The sequence below is a fragment of the Chamaea fasciata genome, unplaced genomic scaffold (assembly GCF_029207755.1).
Source record: "Chamaea fasciata isolate MVZ Bird 193981 ecotype frontalis unplaced genomic scaffold, bChaFas1.0.hap1 SCAF_8, whole genome shotgun sequence".
In the NCBI taxonomy this organism is placed as follows: domain Eukaryota; kingdom Metazoa; phylum Chordata; class Aves; order Passeriformes; family Sylviidae; genus Chamaea; species Chamaea fasciata.
This window is the reverse complement of record NW_027094093.1, coordinates 32,156,828-32,177,342: the sequence shown is the minus strand read 5'-3', so window position 1 is coordinate 32,177,342 and position 20,515 is coordinate 32,156,828. Positions and strand designations below refer to the sequence as shown.

Genomic DNA, 20,515 nt, shown 5'->3' with positions numbered 1-20,515 from the left:
GACGACCTCCGTGACTTACTGCACCCTGAAGGGCAGCAGTGTCCTCAGTATGAGCACACCTGTGTGACATGTGGTCAGAAGGGAATGCAGGCCAAACCCAGTGCAATAAATGCATCTTTCTCTTGAGTTTGGGAGAAGACTGAGCTACCAGTGGAGCCACAGTAACCATGTGTTGTGTCTTGGCCTTCTTGGCATCTGCAGTAAAGCGATTCCTGGTGGCTACCAAACATGAGATGGAATTGCAGTCATTCCTGGTGGTGTTAATGGGAATCTGATGTGCCAACATTCAAACATATAAAAATATTTTTTCATGCAAATAGCACATGTGGTAGTAGAGAGGACTGTTGGGAATGCCTCTGGTATCTAAGGTCTAGATGGGTGTTTGCAGTTCATAATGCAGGAACAATTTGCTCTAAGTTTTGCCGCAGGGCTCCCTCTCAAGTAACACTGGCTTTACAGCTACTGCTGGAGCTTGTGTCCTGGAGATGAGTAAGCTGTCACCATTTTCAATGTTATCTAATGGGCATGAACAATTACAGTGTTGTAGTATATGGCTATGGTTTGATTTATTTTCTTTTAATGTTCACTCTTGTTAAATAATTTTATTTACATTTGCTTTGGCACTGTAGTAGAGCCCAGACAAGGAGCATGGGTATTACCAACTGACATGGCACAAATGAGAAAAAACTTGATTATTTGCTGTGATCCCTGGTGGGTCCAGGACCACACCTCCACTTCATCTCCCAGCTGGCCCAAGAGGTTGCACCAGCTGCTTTTCCTGGGCATGCAGCAAAGAGTCAGCTGCTGGAGACCTTGCATCTCTGTGTTATCTGGGGTGCTCAGGGTGTTGTCCTGGAGCACAGCTGCAGGGGGAAATCAAGGCACACTATGATGAATGGCAGACCCAAGACCTTAAGTGTTAATGCATGTCAAGTTTTCACTGAGAAAATGCCTCTCTTCACATTAAATTGGCAGTGCAAATGCACCTAATGAATTAAAATATCACAAAGAACGTCTGTCTCCCAAACTTCATGTTGTGTGTGTGAAACACAGCTCAGCAAATGATGAGAGTTAGACTGCAGGGTACAAAGGAAAACGTGGAATTGTTAGTCAGAGAGTGAGGTTTGTTTTGATGTTAGGAGTTCTATTTGTTCTCAGAGCCTGACATTCTCACTGGGCTGGATATCTGAAGGGCTGCTTCAAAACTGCTGAGGCTCCGTAGCTGGCACTGTGTCTTGCAGGTCCAAATGTGACTGGTGGGTAACAGGAACCTACAAACACTGATGTCTCCTGGTAACCTCGGGCTGCCTCTGTCCAAACTCCATATCTGAAACCCAGGAAGTCCCAAAATACCCCAAGGTTTCCTGTTCTGGACTCCATGTAAAGCTGCTCCCAGTTTGAGAGGAGGAGGGGCTTCGTGGCTCCCTGATGAGGAGTTTGGAGTTGGTTCCTGAGATTGCAGCTTCACGGAGGGTCAAACACCACTTCTGGGATTTTGATAGGAAAGACATGGAAGAAGGTTCAGGATGAGTGGCAGTGTGGTTGTTCAATGTTTAGAGAACGAAGTAAAATCAAGGATGGCTGTTTTTAAGGCAGGAAAGAATGTAATAGACCTGTGTGACAAGGACAGCAGAACTTTAAGGAGGAGTAAGGTGACCAGGTGAGAGGAGGGACTGAGACATCAACATGATCTTGGCAGGTGAGGAGGAAGGAAATTACCTTCTTGAATTTTGATGTACTTCCTCTTGGAGGAAAACGGTGAAGTTGTGTTCAGGAAGAGAACTGCAGGTTTGCAGGAATTAGTCAAAGGCAGAAAATACTTAACTGCAAAGGGGTATTCTATTAAGTTTAAAAAGCTGAGTTAGGGAAGTGTCAGAACTAAAGGAATAAAAAAATGCAGTGGAACAACCTGTTCAGTCTTGAGATTCATGATACAGGTGTTGCGAAGTGTGAAAGAAGGTGTCGAGAAAGATATTAAGATCTGCAACAGCATGCATTTCAGTGAGGGGTGAAACCAGGCTGTAAAACTGTAGGGGAGTAACTGTGGCATTAAGAGATGTTAGAAATCTTTTATTTTACTGGGACTTGTTTTCTAGGGTAGAAAGGTACTAGGTACTTGTGTCAAAGAAAGAATCCAATTTTTTGTCACTACTTAAATATATTTTTGTTAAAAGCCAGTGCTCTTAACTTACTGGTGTAGTGTGCACTGTTAAAGCAAATGGTGGCAGTGGTCCCTGATGGATTTACTTCCTAGAGTAATGAAAATGTGCTTTATTATTTAATGTGCATTTTCTTGTCTGATTCTGGGTCTTGTGCAGGGGTGGAGGTTAGATAGTTTGGGATGTATTAATATGTGAGTTTATCTCTCCCTTGTCATGTAAAGGCTTTTCTGAGAGAGATATTTTTAACAATACTTAGATAAATATTATTAGAGTCTGGATTAATCTCCTTAACATCTTCACTCGGCAGCGTGTAGCTGTGATAGTCTTAAGGACGGTAGGCAAGACAAGGTTTTCAGTCATGGGTGTCTCTGATGAGATTAACACAGGAAAAGAAGTCAGGCTTTTGGCACACAAACCCTATTGTCAGTCCTTTCAGTTCTGTTAATCTCCTCTTTTCTGGTGGCAGCATGGACCACGTATCTTTGAGTCAGATCCAAGTTAAGTTGAACCGTAACTTGGTTTGTTTAGTAGTAGCCAGATCAAACCTCAGTGTGACGCATGTAATAAATAGTTCTGGTCTGTTTTGCTGCAATTTTCTGCTGATACAACTATGTAGAGGTAACAGGTAAATTAATGAGAACTGTTGTTAGATCTAAAATATAACCCACAGTTCCAGCCAAGCATGGATTTATTGATGGCGCTGGGGGGATCTAGGCATGGCATGATCCTCTTCCCTCCAGTTACCCCAATCAATATGTCAGATGCAGAGCTCCTACATGACAGGATGAAATCACAGCCCTACAGCTATGTTTCTCTTCCCATTTGAAGCAGTAGTGAATTTCCCTCTGCCTGCAGAAAACTTGCCCCTTATTGTTGTCGGGTTGTTGTTTTTCTTCTACAGTGCTGTTACAAATTACAGCATCAGTGAGGTCTGGATAGGATGTGTGAAAGTTCTTTTCCAAATGGTGAGGCACTCAGTCAACCAGTGAAATAATTTGGATTAAGACTGCATTGAAGGTCTTAATTTATTGCTTTGACTGTCTAATAGGTAGTGTAAGTAAACACATATTTCTGATAGACTGCATCTGCTGCTTTACAGAGAAAGCTGCTCAACACTGCTAATTTATTAAAAATAAGGATCAGGGATGTATTGTTAGATCTTCAGTAAATACAGCTTAAACATCTTCTTTCTTCTATTAGAGGAAAAAACCCTTTCATCTGTGGAAAATCATATAGCACTTGCAGCATTGTTGAAGGTTGTGACTGAGGTTACAAGGAGACAGACAAGGTCGACTGGAAAATAATGTTTGGGTTTTCCCTGGGCTGCCCCTGGGGAGCTGTGCCACCTCACCTTGTCAACCCCAAAGGGGCAGCTGTACCACCCTGTGGAGGGACCTGCAGGGGTCAGGATTGGATCATTTGTTGTGTGCAAGAGAAAATGCAAGAGAAAACATGGTCTTGACCTACTTGTTATTTATAGTAATTCATATTGGTTTAAAAGCCTGAAAATCTCCTGCCTCGCTTCAATTTGGAGTGAGCTGGCCAGTGGAGCAGTTGGGTCAGGGGATCTTCAGCAGGAAAAATGGGGCTACAGCAGCAGAGCCTGCTGTGAGTGCAGCCTGCCTGCCTGGGTCCCAGCTCTTACAGGCAGATCCTTGTGAGGGGGAGATGGATCCCAGCTTCCCAGTGGGAACAGCAGGATGGAGATACAGACATACGTGAATAACAGCGATTCCAATCTGTGAGCTAAATTGAATTTTAAACTTGTCTAAATAGCCTGTATTTTAGGCACATGCATTATTTTTTAGTCATTTTCTGCCCATAGGCATAGACTTTTTTGAATGAGGCCATCATTGATTTGTGGGTGCTCAGAGGCGACCAGGATAACAGACATGCCATCAGACATGCTCATGTTTGGTTTTGTAGTGCCTGTCAGGGCTCCAAGGTTTCAGGTCAGATCCTGCAAGAGGTACCATTTCCACAGCCCCCAGCAGATCCAGCCAGCACAGTGTGACACTGCGGAGAATTTGGCTCTTGACTGATCATAAACCTGGTCTGTATAATTGTTCTTCAGTTATCTCCATAAACCATTTAAATAAGAATTCCCGGTGTCAAAGAAGGAGTTTTCCAGAGAAACTGGAGAAGGGTGTCCACAGAGAGAGAAATTACACACTAGAGAATACCACAGTGGCAAAATTGTGTGGTTGAGTTGAAATACCAGCCTCTGCAAAGGTGGAATCATGAATATACTTGAGGTATGTGTATACTCCAGCTTTCTTCCTTATAAGTAAGTTTCTTATTGATTGAAGTCTTCCTACTTTTTGAATACTGTTCTGGATGGAAGACGTATTTCTTCAAAGGTTTGAGTATCATCAGTGACCTGTGACTGCATTTCCACAGGAACTCTTCTGTGGTTGGCAGTGAAAGTTGCCACATGCATTTGCAAAGGAACCTCTGGCTCCTTTGTGTCCTACCTTTTCAGGGAAAAATCATTCATAATTGCTCAGCATTCATAAAGAATGATGATTTTGTCAGACTGTATTAGAAATCACAGCTTTTGTTCAGGCTAGCTATATGGGATAAAACCATTCAGAAAAGGATAAGTTTCAGTTAGTGAAATGTGACAGTTAAATAAGATTAGAGATTTCCTCTTCATCTGCAAGTATTTACCTGAGTATTTCCATCATAATAGTTAATAAAACATTTTCTGTTAGGAGATTGGATGGTTTTCACATGGATATTTTAGATAGCTGTCTATTTTTCATGTTTTTATGCTATTTTTGGCAGGTTATCATAATAATTATCAGTATGAGGACAGTTTTTAAGACTCTGTATTATCCAGGTCTGTAATAGTGCTAGAATGTCGTATCAGCTTTGCTCCCAACAACACCAAACCAATATTTTGCTGTGGCTATGTGCAGCAACATTGTAGATGTTGATAATTATGGCTGGTGCCACTGACTAACCCTCTAAAAGTAGCATTTTGATTTTTTTTGTGCTACACTGGGATGGCGGCCAGTTGGCCTCTGAAGATAGTTTCCATAGCTACTGTCCTACAGAGAAAGAAAATGCTGCCACAGCATTTTTCCTTTGCACCTTTATAGTTTTTATGCAAGCTGTCAAGACAATTAATTTTCATCAGATATATTGGTTATTAGCTGTTGAACGCAGGGGGGCATGGGTGGGTACATATGATGAAAAAGAGCGTTGAACTAAGTAAAACATCAAGAGATTTCTTTATGTACACAATATGAATGCATTTCAGATTTACAAAATCCATTACTGCAGCATCTGATATGCCAGAATGCAATCTATGCTCAAATGACAAAGTCCTGAGACTGCTTAACTTTATTTCTGAGAATAAGCAAGCCTGGCACTGATTTCCACTGTTGTTTGTTGTTGGACGATGCAATCTAGATCTTTAATTCCTTTTAAAAATTAAATTAAAAACAAAATCCTTGCCTCTCAGGAAAGCTCTCCAACTTTGCCTAGTTTAAAATAAAGACAACATTACGTGCTTCTGTGCATAGAAGAGCATAAAAAGAGCAGTACATACTGGAGCGGTATGTTGTGTAACAGTGGGCAATGAGTATGAGATGATTTCGAGTGCTTGGCATGGGTGTTATCTTCATTTCTTTCTGCAGTGAGGCTCAAGGCACGTTGTTTCAAAGTTGGGGCTGGTTCTGGGAGTCATTAACGTGGTTCTATTACCGGCTCAAACTGCACATTTCCTGTAGAGTGCTGAGGCAGAAATAAGGATTTGAGTGCTCAGATTGTAATATTTGAACAATTTGTGAAAATTTATGGCACCGTTTTTCATTTTGTGTAAAATAACAGGAGGGGCTCTGTCAGCTCTCTGCAGCTACTGATCCTGCTGCTTCAACCTCTTCAGAGTTCGTAAGGTTGGCTCTCCCTAGCTCTGTCCTCTTCTGTGATGTCCAGACAGTACACAGATGTTCAGATGTTCCTGAATGGCTCGGTCCATAATCATTGACTTCAGGATCAAAACAAGTTTGCTTAGGAGAACCAGCACCGAAATACATGTGTTAGAACTGGTGAGAATTCATTGGCTTCAGCAGTGTTAAAGTCCTAGTGAAAAGCAGAGTGCTCTGTGGAAATACAGAAGGAGAGGGTGTGGAGGGAATGAATACGGGTATAGAACGGATGGGTGTTGGGGGTACAGTTAAATAGGTTAAAGCATGACTCTGGCCTTTAGTGGGGCTGTTTGGTGGTTGGCCAGGGAATTCCTGGGAAAATCCTCTGACCACTGAGGAAGGAGCAGATTTATAACCTAAATGAAAGTGTCCAGCCAGAGTGTGACAGTGGCTGGAGGTCTCTACTGAGGAGGAGATCACTAGACTAAAAGTCTGAAGAGTCAGAGGGAATTTTACTTTGCAGCAGGGACAGTGCTTTATTCCCCTCCCTTTGCAGTACATCTCTCCCTGTGTGGATTTTGGCTGGCCAGCTGGGCCCTGGCAGAGGGGCTGTGTGTCTGAGGCTGCTGGGCTCTGGGATTGCAGGCTGGCAGCAGGCGGAGGAGCGGCGGGGCCGTAATTAAAAGCCCATCTGGGGGATTGTGGCCGGCCCTGGAGGAATGTCCCGCAGGTCCTGCTCAGCCACTGGGGCTTCCAGCAGGTGCCTGAGCTGTGCTGCTGGCCCAGGGAGCTGGGCTGAGCCTCTGGTCTGCCAAGGGCTGGCCAGCCTCAGCCTGAAGTAATTTCTAAACCCTGCTGATCTCTAGCTCCAGTTATCCCTCTCCATCATTGTCCTGCTCTTAGAAATCCAGGCTGGTTGTTTGTCTGGGGTAACTCAGCTGATTAAATACATGTCAGTGGAGATGGGCTGACTGAAACCAGCCATCTGGCTGCCTGTTTAAAGTGTTAAATTACTGCTTGATACGATGGGCATCATGTTCTAGTGGTTTTAAATACTTTTCTTCTTAATACTTTTGACTGTTGGTACTTGTGTGCACTGAGAAACATTTTCCTCATAGAAGAAAAGTTGGTTGGTATTGTTGCAGGTAATGCTCCAAAAATATCGCTGCTTTTAAAAAAAATATGTCTTTGGAAAACTGTGTAGACCATGATCTGTTTATAGGGGAAAAGAAAAATTATTCCCTACCTATCTAGAAAATAAATTGTTTTCTCTATCTGTCACTTGCAACTCTGAGAAATTGGAAGCTCAGGATTTTTAAACAAAGCCATAGTTTTTATAGGTGCATACAGAAGCACTGTTTATATGTAGGTACAGTTTTTCATAATAGTTTCACAAGACAGTGCTGGGGGAAAGTACCTGTTGATAGACCTCATGTACCTTGAGAGTTTATCCTTTTCTATCCTTTCCTCGTCTTTATGTGAGACTGAGGAAAAAGCAGCAGTATGCTAACTAAAATAATTTTGAATTTAGCATGTGGCTTTATTACCATCTGACACACTGGGACGTTGTGTTGATGCCAAGAGCTTTGCAGAGGCCAGGGAAGTGTGGCTGGTGCTGGCTTTACCTTTGTGGCCAGAGCCAGCCGCAGGGCAAGGCAACACCTCTGTGTCTGGGGCATGCCTTCTCACCAAAAATGTTTGATGAAGGGATGAATATTGTGGGTATTTTGTGCAGAAAAATATTCAGGCGTTTCATTTCCATGTGAAATTAGATTTCAGTGTCAGCTGTGAGAACTGTTTTTGTGGGATGTGCAGTAATGAGCAGGTACTGGTTTTATAATCGGGAATAATATGCAACCTAAAAACATATGGGCTTTTTCTGCTTCACTAAAGAAATCCTTAAAAATCCTTGTCTTCTAGATAACCTCCAAATGGCAGATGAAACTAATTACGACAATATCTTGTTAAGGAAAATATGTCAACGTGGAAGTGTCTTCGCGTATCAAAGTCTGCTGGTTCTTGCAGCCTGGTGAAAAAGAGGCAATTCTATTCTGCTCTGGGGACTTTTGGGAAGGAAAGGGAACCCAAACATCTCTTAGATATTGATCCCCTAAGTTCAGAGCAGCTCTGACCACCTGTATAACAACTTAGACCGTTAGTAACATGTATTCCGTACAGACAAGTGCTTTCAGCTCTTTATGCACTCTTGTGAATCGCTGTGAAGAGCCACAGTTACAATTTTGCTGATGAACCCAGGGAATGGAGGAGTTGGCTCCTGTTGGTTTTCTCTAAGGGAATTGCTGGTAATTGGGGGTGAATGTTAAAGTAGGTGCTTGTTGCAGTCTCATTCTGACCTTTTATTATTAAAAGAAGGTAAGGAAATTAGGGTAAAGTTTAAGTTTAAGGAGAAAAACCTCAAGGTATCAACGTCTGAATTTTCTGTCAGATGTTTTGATCTTATGTACTAAAGGCATGGCCATGATGCAGGAGATTTACCACAAAATTAATTACATATTTTATATATGTCTGTTTTAATTCCTACTCTAATAACCTGGGTACTTAAAGTGTGGTTCTGCTTTATGATCTCTAATATCAAAGTAACTTAAAATCAAGATTAGGGTCACTTACTTAATTGGAAAATGCCCTTTACTGGATTTATTTTCTTGTTACAGCTTTTGACTGCAGGATTAAATTCTGAAATAATCAATACCTTGATTTGAAATGGAGCTTTACCTGATTCTGTAAATGAAGTAATACTTGTGGTGATGCTATGTGAGCACTGTGTGATTTTTATTTTGCTTTCTGCCAAAGGTAATGTAGCTAGCTGTGGTGATGACTGTAATAAGTTATTTCAGAGCACAGTTCATTACCCAGGTCCAATGCATCTGCTGTGGAAAATGGCAAAGAGCTTTATTCAAACATCAAATGATTTCAAAACACGCTATTCGTTGCAGAAACTGGAGAAATGTGGAATTGCCTAAGTGTCTGGTTGACATTTGAACTGCTGAAAGCATTTCCATTTTAATACTTCAGACAGTTAGCATTTCTTAATATACATTTAATATGTTTGGAAATGCCTGAACACTAACACATCTTAATCCTCGTTCATCCATATCTTTTAAATTACTTGTTTTGTTTGCTGAAGTTGAACTTCCATTGGAGTTGATGCTATTTGAGCTCGGAGAAGCTGGCCCCATTCGCAGAGCAGAGTGGCTGCTGTCCTTGGGGAAAATGATTTAAAATGCCCCAAGAGGGTTTCATTTGTCTGGGGTTTCTTGAAAATATTTGCTTCCCTGATTCAGGTTCTAAAGAGAACTCTTCTTTTAGGTTGTGTTCACTTGTGAAAGGATGACAGCACAGCCTTTTGTAACAGGGTTTTCAGTCACATCGTAAATAACTGAACTGAAAAAGTTCTGTGTAACAGTTCTGGCCCGGCTTTGTTGAGCTACCAACTGGAAGGACAGACAGTACTGAGCTTTCACCTGATAATGTTTTGTCATTTGGTATTCAGAGAGAAGCGCTTGAGATGCACCGAGGAAAGTTCAGGGTACCACATGTTGACTTGAGTAAAACAACTTGAACAGCACAAGTGGATCTTGTGCCTGTTGCTATTCAGTGTTCCCTGTTTTATTCCTAGTTGTGGTTTGACTGTATGTGAATTTAAACAGCTTCATAAATATAGAAATACTGCCACTGCCCCACTGATATGTCTGGATTTCATTTCCAGCGTTGGTAAGTGTTACACTGGTATATTATGTGGTATAAAAGTGTCATTGATGACTTAGTTTCTCCGTCCCTACTTGAACATGTTGGAGAGCGTTTTGCATATATTGCCATATGCTGCTTCCATTATTTAAAGTGACAGCTGTAATTTCTCTGCTGGAATTAGGCTGTGTGCACGGCTCTGTGCTCAGTACAAACACTGCTCTTTGAGGAGCGCTCTCAGTCTGGGCTGAGGTCCCTGTAGAGCCATGTCCTTTCAAAAGCAAAGCTTTTCTTCTCCTCTTCTAGGTCTACTGAGACAGCAGAGCTTGGGTTTGAGGTTTCAGTTAATCATCTAATTTGTCAAAACACATAATCAGCCAGAGGCCACTGCCTTTGACTTTATCTAGTCTTCTTTTATAGACAGAATGATAGAAGAAACAATTATATAATTAGCATGGAACTGATTTTATTGCTGTGAGGCTGCATGAATATGAATTCGTGTGTTGGGTTACTGAAGGACACTTCAAAGTGATTTTCAGCATACTGCTTGTTTTCTTTCTGGCATGGTGAGATGTGGTGTAGAGAACATTATTTTGTTTAGGGCACAGTGAAACACGTTCCTTAGTCTGGGGGAGGACTGCAGGAAGTCTAGCAGTTTATAACTTTTTCCAAGGAAGTTTGTTACAGCATCACTTTGAATTTAAAAAAAAAAAAAAAAGTCCTTCTTATTAGCTTTCATCTGTTTTTCTCTTCACAAAACTGTAGCTTACCCAAGTCTGCAGAAATTTTTACGAACGTCTGAATTACTTTCTCTTTTGAAATCTTTTCATTCAATAGACAGGATCGCATTCCTGAAACTGAAAATTAAGTGGCAATTATTGCCTGTTGGTGAATCTTTAATATGTTTGATGTAGACATTTAAGAAATGATCTCAGAAAATAATTATTTCATTTATTTCATCTGTCACTTGCTGAGAATCCTATTGGAAGGCACATGCAGGGGCTGTATGAAAAGGGCTGTGTCCATAATCTCACTATTCAGATTATTTGATTTTCTGTAAAATGATGTGAGAAGAAATTCTCTTGTATCTCAGGTGGGTTGGTAGAGGAGAGCAGGAATGGGTTACAACAGAAGACACTACTCCAGGGGTGAGTTTCAACTCCTTTGGCCATAAAATGTAGACGGTTCTGAGCAGAAGCATGTCCCTTGGCTGAATAGGATTTGTGAGTCTTTCCAGAACAGTATGCTTGAGGGTGAGAAATGAGATTGCAAGAAAAACCAAAAAGAAGACAATTTATTCAGTAAAGTAAAGGACTTTTTCTCAACAGGTTTGATCCTTTTCTCTGTGGGTGGAAGGTCATTGCAGATTTTTTAGTGATTTAGACCAAAATATGTAAGCATTGAACATTTGTGTAGACACACACACACACACAAAAAAAAAAGTCAAGGGGGAGGGTTGTGAGCAAAGTGGGCAAAGCATAAAAATCACTTTGGTCTTGTTTCTTGTCCACATGGTTTTTACAAGGCATTTCAGTGTTCAGTTAGAACAGGACATGAGTGACATCCGGGAGGTTACAGAGTTTGCAATAAATATAGCTCAGAGGGAAAAAAGACATAGCAAGTGCAGCCTGTTAAGAAAACCATAAGTCCTCATGCTGTGGGCTTTCTGGATGGATAGAAACACATCACACCTTCCTTTAGAAAGAGATTACAAAGGATACCAGGAATTGTTGTGATGATCTGGGAACAAAGGAGTGGAAAACAGAGGTAAGAGGTCAACCAGTAATGAAGCAAAATCAGGTATCTTCTTTGAACTGTGAGAGCAAAAGCGAAAGGCTTTGTAGAGAGCAGGGAGGAAAATCTTTCCGAGCAGTCTCATTCTCACAAACAAATGAGAACTGGGTGTATCTCTTGGGCAGAGCTGAAGGAAAGTTAGTTATGGAGAAAGCAGTGGGATCTACAATGAATCTGGGGTTTGTGCTTTACACCCATTTTCCTTCAGTGTTGGGCTTTTTTTTTTTTTTTTTCTTTTTGTGAAGAAATGTATTTCTGTCTTTTTATTTCCTTAAATATATGAGAGGTGGCTTAGGGCTGTGTTGTTTCTGGAATTTCTGGTTTACAGACCCTGTTGCCTATAGTCTTCATCACTCTTGGCAAATTTGTTGATTTTCTAAAGATGGTAATTTATACCAGGATGTGGAATCAGTTCTTTGCATGAATGTTACCCACAGAATGTAAAAGTAATTAGGATTAGGACTAAGCAAATACCTTCTGGTTCTGCTAAAAGGTTTGTGTGGAAGGCATAGGCGCTGTGAGAAGTCACAGTAGTGTACTGACATTTCTTGCTGTTAGTTTATGTCTGGGTAACTTCGGTTATGAAAAAAAAATGTTTCAGTGATTTCCAGCTTTACGTGAAACAAGAGTTCTGATTTCATTTTCATAGAGGACAACCATGTAAATTTCAGCTAACACCCTCTCAGTCAGCCTCAGGGGATAAGACGGAAGGAGTGAGAATTCTTTTGTGCTTTGATGCATTGGTTGGGAAAGTTACACTCCTGTTAAGTGTGATGCATTTTATGTTAATAAACAAAAGATCATTAACTGAAGACTGAAGTGCTGCCAATCCTGAATCTTTCATGAGCAATAAATTCTCATTAAAAACCCCTTAGGGAAATGCATGTCCTTTCAAAAGAATTTCCACAGCACATCATCTCCATGTGACAAATCTCCAGAGAAAAAATATATATGAGGGAAAGTGATTGGGGGAATTTGTTAGCTCAACTTCTAAGTCCTTTGCAAAAAGGAAACCTTGTTTGCTTATTTCTTCCTTTGTTTTTCATTTTCCAAGGCTGTCTTGCATCCGGGCTCAGGTAAGAAAATAATTCACTTCTGCTAGAAATGGCTGAAGGGGTTTGGGTCACAAATCAAAGAATTCATCATGATAGTAGGAGATAGATATCTTCTGGATTCCAGATATTTACTTAAGAAAAAACCCCCAAAACTAACACAAGTAAACAATGCAATAAAAATGGTATAAATGTGTGCTGTAAGGATCTGATACTGCCAACTATCCAGAACACCCCAACCAGAAACACAAGGACTAAGACTCTATCTAGTCTAGAGAATGGCTTGACCCAGTTTAAAACTGAACAGCAAATGGAGAGATGAGAATTTACACACTCACAAGCTGGGAGACACTGCTAAAAGCGATGGCACTGAGGAGGAACAGCTTTGCTTGCCGTAACAGGAATACTGTGCATGACCTGCAGCTGTAGGCTGGCTTGAAATCAGGAGTAGAGCAGAAGCACTGAACGATGTGTCCAGGGCAGGCAAGGTGGGAGAAGTGCCCTTACACAGACTTGTTCCTATCTGCTCTTTGCTCTGTCTCTTCTTTCTTGAATGTGCATCAAAAAAAAACCAACAAATCTTTTGACAGCTCTATAGGCAGAGCTTCTCCATTGACACCTCTGCTGTTGCTTTCAGTGTCACCAGGTCACAGAAATAAAAATCTGACTCACTTAGAAGCAACATCTGCTTCAGCAGCACCCTCCTTGTGTTAGTGGCTGATGTGTCGCCAGGCCCATGTCAGCTCTACTGAACATCCCAATGTCACCAGCTTTGGTACTTCGAGCAAACAGAGCAGGTGTTTTTGGGGATTAGGACCAAAAAAGAGCATCTTGTGTGTGTGTGTGAAATGAAGAGTGGCAGTTTGTGTGTGTTGGGAATAAGAGGGATTAAAAGGTGGTGACTTACACTGTTGTCTCTCTCCATGGGCCAGACTTTCATGTAGCAATGACCCAGTGCCTCTTTCTTAGCCCACTCTGAACTCAACTGCACTGTCAAGCTAAAGTGGGAAGTTTTCAGCAACCTGTATGGTCTTATCCTCCCACTTAAAGAACTGGAGCTCCTGGACCATATACTGCTGAGGGAGGATCAGGTGAATTAGTCATGGGGGGATGGACTTAGTCATGGAATTGTCCAGAGGGACGATTTGCTTTTCACACTGACCTGTCTGGAGAAGGTCATAAGAATATTGTGGTGGCTCTTAGGATGCCATCAAAAAGGAGATCAACACTACAATGTGTTTTAATTAGAAGAGTGCAAACTGTAGGCCTTGAGCTGTGAAAGGATTCTCAGGAAAAAATTTGGTACCATTTAAGGGCATTGATTAAACATATTTTCATTAGTGTAAAATATATTTCAGAAGTAGCACCTGACAAAAAGAGCAAGCAGTAATTCTCTTAGTAAAGAATGGGGATCTCTGTGCAACAGCTGCTATATTGTGGTGTAAAGTTTTCTTTTGCTGAATTGATATTCCATACTGACTTTTATTAGTTCTTTCCTTCTTTTTTTCCTTTTTGAGCACTGAGGTTTTCAGTGATGATAATTCTTTGAGAACTTGGCAGCTTGCCTAATTATACAAGTTCCCACTGTATGCTTCCTGCATTGCAACTTATTGGCAGAAATAATACAGCATTAAATATAAATATTACTGTTAATGCAACGTTAAAATGAATAAATCAGTTGCTTATGTCAAAAAACTCCAAACTACAGCAGTGTGAATTTGTCAAATTGCTTTTGCTCTATAGTTTAAGGTGTGGATTTCGGAACAGAAACAGTAATGTTTATAGTTAATGTACCACTTTTAATATTAACAAATTTTGTGTGTTGGATCCAGTGCTCATTTATTTTTAGCAGTGAGTTGTAGTAGTTTCGCTGCGATATATTGAATCAAAACGTTTAAACAGGGAGAAAATCCGTGGAGGATTTGGCCCTGCTAAAACTTTAACTTTGCTTTCTGATAAATGCAAGGTTTACATAATACATGGACTATTTAATTTATAATGTGAAAACTCATACTTTACATGTATTTTAGAGTTCAGTATTCTAGTGCTGTTTACTTGGTGTTTTTTGGCACTTAGGTTTTGATGTTTCACACTTGAGGAGGTTGCATTCAAGTTGATAGCCAGGTGTAACTCCCTTGCCTGCTGCAATTTACTGCTCTGTGTTTGGGCTGTTTATTAGAAGAAGTCTGTAAGTATCTCTCACTGCTCTCTGCAGACTTCAGAGATGGTTAGAAAAACATGGGTTTTTTTTCTTAATTTTTGTCTTTCTAGAAAAACGCATTTTCATCTTCTTTGGTCTGGAATCTCAGACCAAAAGAAAGGCTTCAGAGGAATATATCTGAAAAAAAATTGCAGTTGAATGCATAATCTCATGAATAATGGTCATAAAGTGAGACGTTCCAGGAGATTTGTAAAATGATTGCTTGGTATAATTCATAATTATCTCAATGATTTGGCATTGTATCACACAGAGATTAATCTTTTATCCTCCAACTGTGCATAATGGGGGAGAAATCGCTTCTTCTTTCTATTCCTTTTCTAGGCAAGAAACTGCATTGATTGTGCTGGTTGACACCACCTCCATGTCTTGCTTGGTGGCTCTATTTCTTGTCATTCTAATTATTACACAGTTACTAATGAAATTTATTTAAGGGTCTGTATTTATAAAGCTTTTGCTGCTCACTTGCTGGTTTTTCTGCATCAGCAATGTTAAAAACCATCTCAATGTTCAAGAGAAAAAACCCCACCATTTTACGCTTTGGGTCTCAACCTCCTTAACTATGTTTGTTTGCCTAAAAAGGTACAAAATCTGAAGGGTGGGCAGCATTGTGGAATCAGTGCTAGCAATGGAAGAAGACACTCCAGCATTAATAAATAGATAAATAGATATATTTATATATAAAGATATTTAAAATGATGTCTGAAATACCAATGAATCATTAAAGCATGCAGCCTTGCGCTCATAATTTCAGCGCTGAAAACAAGAAATATCAATGAAATAATAAAGATTGCCAGTGTGAGAAAGGATGCTTTTGTTGAAAAGTCCTATTCCTATGCTTGTGCTTAGAGAAGGGCAGTTGCCCTGCTCAGGTGCCCAGCTGACCTTGGCTGCCGTGCCCGTGCTGGGGGAGTAATTTGTCATGGAAACAATTCAGGGATAATCTGCCATGGACTCCTGATAACTTTTCCTTTCTAACTTCTTTGCCATAACTGTCCCACTTTTTAGCCAAAGACAGTGTTTTTGCTTTAATAACAAAGGCTTTGCCCTCATGATGTTCCTCTTTGCCTCCTCCTTTCTGACCTGTTCTCCCGTGATTTCTTCCATGGCATTTCTTTGTATTTGGTGTCTTGTTTGCATGCTTCTGGAAAGTAACTAGATGGTTGTCTTTGAGCTTCTTCAAATTAAGGTACATGAAAATCCACTGGAAATTGGTGAGAAGCCCATGAGGATTGCCGATCCTTATTTTAGATTATAGTTATAATTTTCTTTTTCCTTGCTGTTAGTGTCACCCAAAGAAAATACAGTTTAACTAAGTTACTGCCTGTTTCGCTTGTCTGGATTTGGCAGAATCATGTCTTATAGAAGAGAAGTTTAATGTAAATTATATTTTCTGTAGGCTTATCTTTTATTACCAATAAGTTAGCAGTGAATAGGAGCTGCTCCTTGCTGGTGGCTCATCCTATCTTTCCTGCTTCTGCCTGACAGCATTAGTACTTCCATTATTGTAACTCCAGTCCTTGCAATTATTGTAAAAGTACTTAAATAAAGCCCGTACTTCGCTCAGCCTTAAAATTGCAATGAATATTTTTTTTTTTTTGTTCGGGGTGACTCCTTTATTACCAGAAGTGTCTGAGGCATTGAGGCTCTGTGAGTTCCACAGTGCTCTGACATTTATGGAGTTGTACGTGACGGGCGGGGGAAGGAGCCTCGCTGAGCGCGGCGCCCGCGATCGGAGCTGGAACAGGCTCTGTGTTCACCACAGCCATTCCGCCCTCTGCTCTGCCCCTGTCACATCTCATCCACTCTGTGGAGTCAGCCTGGTCAGCACTCAGATGGGAAACCTCCCTGGAAAACCAAGAGCTGAGGGAAGCCGGGCACAAACTTGTGTCTCTCTGCACAAACTAGCACCCTGCCCCTGGGTCAGTTGTTAGCACCGTGCGATGTTTAATCCAAGTTTAATGGGGTTTAGTTGTGGTTTTTTCTGGTTCATTGGAAAAACAATGCTGTGGCTACAAGTGATGATAGAGGGGGGGAAAAGTTAAGGAGAAGTAATTTTGGTAGGTGGTAGACAAGGAGCGGTTCCAAGGCACAAGGAGGTTTGGGAGGCCTTGCAAATTTGGGTTCTGAGTCTCTGTCAGTCTTCAGTTTGCTTTTTCTCCACGAGAACAAAGTATTTATTCACCTTCTGAATCTCACAGCAGTAGTGTTGAGTGGAAACTTGGTTGGGATTTCTCTGCTCCAGAATAGCCTCCGGAAGGCATGTAAGGACTTGCTGGAATATAGCTTGGCCACAGTCACCAACAATAAAACAAATGTCCATTGTATTTTCAAAGCTTGACTTTGTCAGTGGTGATTTTACGGCTTTTCAAATAGTGAAAGTTTTAAAATGACAAGGAAAGGTGGGCTTCACTTTGTGGTGCGGGACTGAACGCTTCTAAATGAAATTGCTTCAGAGTGAAAAACTCCAAGAAAGGATGAAACATGAAGAAAACACGTTCCTGTTCATGAATAAAAAAAGGCAGCTAGAGAAACCAATTACTAACTTGGGACCTTCATACCTGTTGAATTTTGTTGTGTAGAGAAGAAATAATTTACTTAGAAAATAGGGAAAGTTAGAAATCTTTGACAATGTTGACACTTGTTGAAAATGTAAGAGCTGTCAATTCACGCTGGCAGCTTTTGGGGATGGTCAGGACAGGAGAGGATAGGGTCAGGGTGGAGGGAGCCCTTCTCCTCCCCAGGGATCATGGAGCTTAAGGTTTGTCTGAAGCATTACCTTCAGTTTCAAATAATGTTTCTAAGATATTTCCCATTCTTTTTGAGTCTTGACTGTGTTCTTCATTAAAGATAAAATTACTTTTCATCATTAAAACGGTAAAATTGCTATCTACCACTGAGAATACGCACTGATTCTGTATAGCTGAGGTTTTGGAAAATGGATATATTTCAGCACAATTTAACTTTATTCCGAAGCTAATTTAAGTAATATCTTTCTTTGTTAGATGGAGATGCAAAGCCCTATATCTGACAGTTTCAGAATCTCAGGTTTCCAAATTAAAATGAAGATCAAACTTTGGGAAGCTGAAGTACGCTGCTAGAGTTTTTGGCTTTGTTACATCAGTGTAAAGCAGCAATACAAAAAGAACGGCTGAGAAAAAATGGAGCCTTTCAGGTACCCAGTGTAGCTTTTACTGTGGTGCTTGATTGGAGGAGATGTGTTACCACATCAGGACGAGCATCAGCAATTGCTCAGAATTGGGGGATAGGTTGGGGCTTGTGACTGAATTGACTTCCCTGCCTCTGCCCTCCTGGATAGAGAGAAGCTGGAGCAGTGCAGTTCTTTGGTGGAGCCCTGAGCTGTCACTGCCACCTGATACAGGGTTTCTTTTGTCTGGCAGTTGAGTGAGTGGAACCTGATGGAAAAGGAGAGTGAAGGAGAAATTGTAGTCTAAGGACAGTTCTGAATATGCAGAATTATTTCGCACATTTATGTTTTTCTTGGACTAAATGGGCTTTCCTCAAACTGTTGTTTTCTAGGACAAGCTACTGCAATATCTGCCAGTGATACTGAGATTTGAAACAGATCTTTCTTCCATCGACACACTGACTACTTGTGTGCTTGGTTCCATCTGGAAAGGATATAATTGAATCCTTGTTTGGCTTCTTTAATTATTTCTTTGCAAAGTCCTTGGCTGGGAATTTTGCCACTTACAATACAAATATTCAAACCCAAGACCATAAACTGTGCTTTCAAAGAGCATTTTTGTAAACCTTTTATCATCTGGAGATTTTTCAAAAGAGAACATGAGATCTTCTCAATGAACATGTTTTAATATTTAAAATCCCCAGAGAAGATTTTGTTTCCTTGCAGGTTGGCTGTAGTTGCTAATTAACTTTGTTAATTAATCATGCTATAGGGATGAAACATGCTTGATTAAAAATAAATAAAACCATATAGCAACAAAGTGATGCTACTGTTTTTTCCTATTTAAAAGCAAAGATTAAAAAATGAGATTGACTTTGAAGCTGCATGTCAAATATTCTTTGCATTTGAAACATCTGAAAGGCTAAAGCAGCTAAAAGCTGATTGTTTTTGCAGCTCAATAATAGTAAAATGTTTATTCAGTTGTAGCACCATGTTAAAAATGGGGGCTGAGAGTAATCACTGAAGGTGCTGCCTTAATCAGAACTGACTGAGATGGTGGATAATAACCAGAGGGTTTATTTGGTCATCCTTAGACATGAAGGTCCTTGTTTTTTCCTGTCATCTATCTCATATGGAAACTTCCAACACTGCAAATTCGTTTTAAATGCTGTTGGCTTGTGGAGGGAGTCTGACCATGTTCCTTGCCCTTCACAGGGGCGCGTGTTTGTGTAGAGGTGGTGGGAAGTGGCTCACGGCGGGCAGAGGGCCAAGTGCATCCCTGATAGAGCTCCCTGGAACAGTCCCAGGGATGCCTGTGGTCCACAGGCACGCTGAGCTCCTGCTGCACGTCCTGCCCAGAGGAAGGTAACCATCTGCATGGTCTGCCTGTGAGGCCACAGCTCCTTCACCCGGGGAGTGCAGCTGGGAGGGAGGAAGCAGGAGCACGGAGTTTGCCTGCCTCAGACCTGACTATTTGTAGACGCTGTTGGAACAGATGGCTCTTCTGTACCCACTGTGGCACTTTTTTTACCCTCTCCTACGTGATAGTCAGGTTTCTTTTTCATTTTATGCTATTGAAGAGTGGTTCTATTCCTAACAGCAGCAATGCTATAAACAAAGTTGGAGAATGCCAGTCTTTGCTGTCCTTCACTGGGAAAATTGCTAAGAAAACCCTTTGGGAATGACAGCTGGGGATCCTCAGCCAGAGGGATGACCTGGCATTGTTGGAGGAGCCTTCTTTGTGAATGGACCTTGAGTGAAATTTATTCTAATAAAATTCCAGAAATGTGTAACTGATTCCTTGTTGGAGTTAACATGGAGTGAGAGAAGTAGGAGTATTCCTGATGTAGGAGGCATAGCTAAATAAATCTCTGCAGACCACTGGCAGGAAGTGTATGGAGGAGTCGTTTGTGGGGGGGTTTGTTGTTTATTCTCCCCCCACCGCCTGCATATTTTCTCATAAAATATCTTTAGGCATTTGTTTTGCAATTAAAAGGTCAAAACCTCCTCAAAGGGAATACTTGCTTTTTCCACTAGAACATATTAGGGCACTGAAGCAGTGCAAAAATGCGAGGGGCTATTTCCAGCAAGATGAACTAAATCCTTAAAATAGGATTAACCAGTTTTATAATTTGCCTGTGATAGTATCTGAGCAAGGAAGGGGGGAGTGGTACGTGTCTTTAAGAAGATATGTTTAGGACACCTGTGTTAAGGCTCTTGATGCTGGACTAATGCCGCTTCTCAATTTTCCATAATTTTTCACGTGTGCCAGAGAAAGTCTTGATATAATGCTGGAGAACGCAAACGCAATTTCTACAGGGCTGTGGCTGCATCTTCTTCAACTTTTGCTGATACTCAGTAGTTTCAGCATCATCCCTGTTAACAGATGAGGATTTTGGCAATGCCTGGTGCTAATCTGGTACCCACTATTGCTGGCTGTGTGGGGAATGCTGAGGGGTGCAGCAAGCACGTGGGGAGTGGTGACCAGTACAGAGACTCAGCTTAAATACCACATCTTCTGCTGAAATGGAGAGGGAGGACTGGTGCAGTGACCCAGGCAA

At 41.1% G+C, this 20,515-nt stretch overlaps 1 protein-coding gene across 10 annotated transcripts in view; it reads left to right on the top strand.

The window, feature by feature from the left end:
- The window catches only part of NCKAP5 (NCK associated protein 5), a 376,987-nt gene that overhangs the window by 158,649 nt on the left and 197,823 nt on the right, over window positions 1–20,515 (top strand). The gene's annotated exons all lie outside the window — the stretch shown is intronic.